This window comes from Lathyrus oleraceus, chromosome 1, assembly GCF_024323335.1.
Source record: "Lathyrus oleraceus cultivar Zhongwan6 chromosome 1, CAAS_Psat_ZW6_1.0, whole genome shotgun sequence".
Classification (NCBI taxonomy): domain Eukaryota; kingdom Viridiplantae; phylum Streptophyta; class Magnoliopsida; order Fabales; family Fabaceae; genus Lathyrus; species Lathyrus oleraceus.
Window position 1 is genome coordinate 264,072,527 of NC_066579.1, and position 6,000 is coordinate 264,078,526.

Below are 6,000 nucleotides of genomic sequence, written 5' to 3' on the forward strand. Positions count from 1 at the left end.
GCATATTTGAAACAATCAGATTCCATGGTCATCCAGTAATAACCTGCTCTCAACAATTTCTTAGCCATTTCCTGTCCGCCGGCATGAGTACCGAAGGAGCCTTCATGAACTTCCTGCATTAACATGTCTGCTTCGTGTCTATCCACGCATCTGAGCAAAACCATGTCGAAGTTCCTCTTATACAGCACATCGTCTTTGTTCAAGAAGAAACTGCCTGCCAATCTTCTAAAAGTCTTTCTATCATTGTTGGATGCCCCTACAGGGTACTCTTGATTCTTCAGAAAGCACTTGATGTCGTGGTACCAGGGCTTGTCATCAACTACCACTTCAGCAGCAAACACATGTGCGGCCCTATCAAGGCGCATAACATCAATCCTGGGAACATGGTTCCACCGAATCACCTTGATCATGGAGGATAGAGTAGCAAGAGCATCTGCCATCTGGTTCTCGTCACGAGGTATATGATACAGCTTTACTGTTGTGAAGAAAGTCAACAGTCTTCTCGTGTAGTCTCTGTAGGGGACCAGATTGGGCTGGAGGGTGTTCCAAACACCATTCACTTGATTGATCACTAGAGTTGAATCTCCGAAGATGTCCAGAGTCTTGATTCTCAAATCAATGGCTTGCTCAATACCCAAGATACAGGCTTTATACTCAGCTTCATTATTGGTGCACTCAAAAGTCAGGCAAGCGGTGAAAGGCATGTGGGCACCTTTCGGAGTAGTAATGACAGCACCAATTCCACTTCCTCTGGCATTGACAGCCCCATCAAACAACAAAGTCCACTTTTCATCTGGATCAGGTCCCTCCTCAACGATTGGCTCTTCGCAGTCTTTCATCTTGAGGAACATGATGTCTTCGTTTGGAAAATCAAACTTCATCGACTCATAATCATCAATCGGCTGCTGAGTAAGATAGTCTGACAAAATACTCCCCTTGATGGCTTTCTGGGATGTATACTGGATATCATACTCTGTCAGTACCATTTTCCAACGAGCAACCCTTCCGGTGAGAGCTGGCTTCTCAAATATATACTTGACTGGATCCATCTTGGAGATCAGTAAGGTTGTGTGAGTCAGCATGTATTGTCTCAATCGCTTAGCAGCCCATGCAAGTGCACAACATGTCTTTTCAAGCATTGAGTATCTCGACTCGCAGTCTGTGAATTTTTTACTCAGGTAGTAGATGTCATGCTCTTTCCTACCTGTCTCGTCGTGTTGACCGAGAACACAACCCATGGAATTGTCAAGTACCGTCAAATACATAATCAGTGGTCTCCCTGGGACCGGAGGCATAAGGATAGGAGGATTCTGTAAATACTCCATTATCTTTTTAAAATCCCTTTGACAATCATCATTCCACCTGATGGCCTGATCTTTTCTTAGCAACTTGAAAATTGGCTCACATGTGGCTGTTAGGTGAGAGATGAACCTTGCAATGTAGTTCAACCTTCCTAAGAAACCACGGACTTGCTTTTCGGTTCTTGGCTCAGGCATTTCCTGTATCGCTTTCACTTTGGCCGGATCTACCTCAATCCCTTTTTCACTAACAATAAAACCCAACAGTTTTCCAGATCTCACCCCGAAAGTACACTTGTTCGGATTAAGCCTTAGCTTGAATCTCCTCAAACGCTCAAACAGTTTCTGCAGATTCACCAAATGTTCTTCTTCTGTCCGAGATTTGGCAATTATATCGTCAACATAAACCTCGATTTCATCATGGATCATATCATGGAAAAGAGTTACCATAGCTCGTTGATATGTTGCCCCAACATTTTTTAGACCAAACGACATCACCTTGTAGCAGAAGGTGCCCCATGGGGTTATGAAAGTTGTCTTCTCCATGTCTTCTGGTGCCATCGTAATTTGATTATAGCCAGAAAAGCCATCCATGAAGGAGAATACCGAGAACTGAGCTGTGTTATCCACCAAAACGTCAATGTGAGGTAATGGGAAATCATCTTTAGGGCTAGCTCTGTTCAGATCCCGGTAGTCGACACACATCCGTACCTTCCCATCCTTCTTAGGTACTGGAACGATTTTTGCAACCCATGGCGGATAATTTGTAACCGCTAGAAACCCTGCATCCAACTGTTTTTGCACTTCTTCCTTTATCTTGACAACCATCTCTGGTCTTGTTCTTCTGAGCTTCTGCTTGACCGGAGGACAATCTTCTTTGAGAGGCAAGCGGTGTACCACGATGTCTGTGTCAAGCCCTGGCATGTCCTGATAAGACCAAGCGAAGATGTCAACATACTCTTGCAGCAATTCAATCAGCCCCTTCTTCACATCGTCTTCCAAAGCAACCCCTATCTTGATTTCTTTCTTGACGTCCTCGGTGCCAAGATTAATCACTTCAGTAGACTCTTGATGCGGTTGAATGACCCTTTCCTCTTGTTTTAATAACCTGGCAAGTTCTTCAGGGAGTTCACAGTCTTCATCACCATCTTCTTCAGTTTGAAAGATCGGATTTTCAAAGTCGAAGCGAGCCATAGCAGAACCCTTATCAATAGGATCCGGTGATGTGCATCTGCATGAGTGATGGAATGTGCTTATGAGTGTGAACAAAGAGTAAAAACTAAACAAAATATTGCCAAATATTTTTTTGATTTTTTTTTTAAAACTGCAAAAATAGAAAGACAGTGAACAAAATATTTTAATGCAAAAAGACGTTCTTTATTTATGATAAAAAATGCAGGTATCCACATAAATGAGCCTTACCATGAGTCATTACGCCCTGGGCGAAACGTAAGACTTGGATATGCATGAATAAACAAGAAAAATTACTCCTCCAGAAAAGTGACTTGGACAATCTCCTCGGAGGACCAATTATTGATTACTTCACTCGGGATCCTCGGACGCACCCAGTTATCGATGTCGCAATCACTATCCTCATCTTCATCGTTGACCGCAGAGACCTGGCCATACTGAATGATGCCAGCGCTGGAGAAAGTAATCGGCCCCTGACGAGTATGAAGTGTTGAAGTTGTAGAAGTCGGGGCTGGCTGATACCCAATCCCGAATTTGTCGTCTTTCGTTGGTACACCAACAGATGTCCCCAACCGGGGGCAACACCCGAATCCACCAAGGCCTGTGCCTGCTTGAAGGATGAGATAGAGGCACCCGCTTTAACCTCTTCCACCGGAGCTGCATCCTTGATCTGAACTGCCTCAAAGGCCTGACATAGAGTCTCATGAAATTCACCTTCTACCTCTACATACTTGAATGTAGACAGGTTACTGACCAGAATATCCTCCTTACCACAGACGGTGATAATCCTTCCATTGACTGGGAATTTAATCTTCTGATGTAAAGTTGAAGAGACTGCCCCAACATTGTGGATCCAAGGGCGACCCAGCAGGCAACTGTACAAAGGACCGATATCCATCACATAGAAGACAGTGTTGAAAGTTTGTGATCCAATCTGAATTGACAATTCTACCTCTCTGAACACCGACCTCTTAGAACCATCAAAGGTTCTCACAATAAGGTCTGAGGGCTTCAGGACCAAACCCTCCACTTCTAACCTCGATAGGGCTCTCTTGGGTAGCACATTGAGAGAGGAACCTGAATCCACCAGAACATGAGATGACACGGTGTCTCTGCATTCCATTGAGATGTGAAAAGCCTTGTTATGGTTGCGTCCAGCTGGTGTTAAGTCAGAATCAGTAAAACCTAACCCGTTGCCTGCATGAACATTGGCAACAATTCCTTCCAGTTGGTTCACTGAGATCTCCTGAGGCACATATGCAGCATTTAGGACTTTCAGCAGTGCCTCCCTGTGCGCCTCCGAACACAATAGGAGTGAGAGAATAGATATCTTAGACGGGGTCTGAATCAACTAATCGACTACCTTGTAGTCGCTTTTCTTTATGATCCTCAAGAGCCCATCCACATCCTTCGCAAAAGTAGGCTCAGAACCAGCCTGGGGTGTAGAGGCACCCTCTCTCATGACCTGCTTGCCTTTGGCTTTTGTCGCAGCATTAGCATTATCAGTTTGGGTAACGGGTGGTGAGAACAGTCTACCACTCTTGGTGAATCGCCCGATTCCACCAACATTGTCCACTGCGGGACCTTCAACTTCAAACTCAGACTTCTGACCCTCTTCTACCTTCAGTGGCCATTCTACCCCATGATCGTGCGTGTAAACACTTCCCCCATAATGCCAAGGAATGGCCCTTTCGCTGGCGAAAGGTAAAGGACTAGGGGTTGTGATAGTCATAGTGGATGGTCGCGCTGGTGGCACCGACTGCGCTTCTGGTACATTGATCTGATTAGTTGGGTAGAAAATGGTGATAGTAGCAACATCATGGTCATACTCTGAAATCTCATTCATTGAAATGTAAGCATCTGAAACATCAGAATCAAGTTCAATTACATCAGAATCAACCTCATTGGAAAAATTAACTACATCATCACGGATTACAGAATCAGTAGGAACAACATCTGCGAATTCATCAGTAGCGTCTTCAAACACTTCTCCCTCAACCCCTTCCACAGACTCTTGGACAGACAAGTCTTCAGCCTGGAGGATACCTTTGTCGAACAAGGCTTGGATACCCTGCTGTAGCTTCAAACAACCTCCATTCTGAGTAGCACAATCCAAACAACCCTTCCCACACCTGGGGAAAACATCGGCCTTCAACAAGTAGCCCTTGATATCCAACAACGGAGTCTTCAGCTTCAACACATCTTTGACGGATCTGGCTTCCCCTTCCATCATATTAACATTTGCACCACCATGCTAGGGCATGGGATTGTTGACGACATTAGGAGCCGGTGCAAGGTCGATGGCCTTTGAATCTATGAGGTCCTGAACTACGTGCTTAAAAGCTTTGCAGTTCTCAATATTGTGGCCAGGTGCCCCAGAGTGGAAGCTACACCTAGCGCTGGTGTCGTAACCCACCAGAAGCCTACCAACAGGAGGAGCCAGAGTGCGTAACTGCACAAGTTGTAATTATTGAAGACTAGAAAGAAACTGAGCGTAAGACATTGGAAGATTATCGAAACGCCGGTCCATCATCCTCTACCTCTGTTGGTAGGCGGGTTTGTTACCCGGTTGTTGTTGTTGGTACTGAGTTTGCTGATGTTGTGGTTGTTGTTGTTGTAGTGGTGCTGCAGCCGGAATGGTCACAGCCGCAACATACGGTTGCTGATGATAGTTCTGAAAGTTATTCCTCTTGTTATCCCTGTTATGATAAGAAGATATGGCACTTGCATCCCCTTCTCTCCTCTTCTGTCCCTGAATGAACGGCTTCTTCACCCCTGATGAAGATCCACCTCCACTCTGGGTCTTGTATGTCTTCAAGTAATTCTCCACCCTCTCTCCGGTAGAGACTACATCAGCAAAGTTGGAGGCATTGCAACCCACCAGGCGCTCCAAATAAGGTCCGGGCAGAGTGTTCATGAACATGTTAGACATTTCCTTCTCCAACATAGGAGGTTGAACACGGGAAGCTGTCTCCCTCCAGCATTGAGCGTATTCTCTGAAGCACTCATTGCTTTTAAGAGACAGATTCTGAAGTTGAGTTCTGTTCGGAGCCATGTCTGCATTATACTGATACTGCTTCACGAAAGCCTCAGCCAAATCCCTCCAGCAGCGAATGTGGGCTTTGTCCAGCCTCATATACCATTCCAGGGATGCCCCAGCTAGGCTATCCTGGAAAAAGTACATAAGCAACTTTTGATCGTCAGAGTATGCAACCATTTTACGGAAATAGGCTTGCACATGGGTCTTTGGGCAAGAGTTGTCACTGTATTTGTCAAATATCGGGACCTTGAATTTCGGTGGCACCCTCACGCCTGGGACCAATCCCAAGTCAGCAACATCCACACCAAGAGCATTCTGCCCTTCCACAGCTTTCAGCCTCTCCTCTAATCTTCTAAACATGGGGTCCATGCCATGGCCCATGCCAAAGTCTTCCTGCAGTAGGGGAAATTGATCGTCCTGATCATCATGAACGGGCTGTTGACCAGGGTTGCCATGTAGGATCGGGGTAGG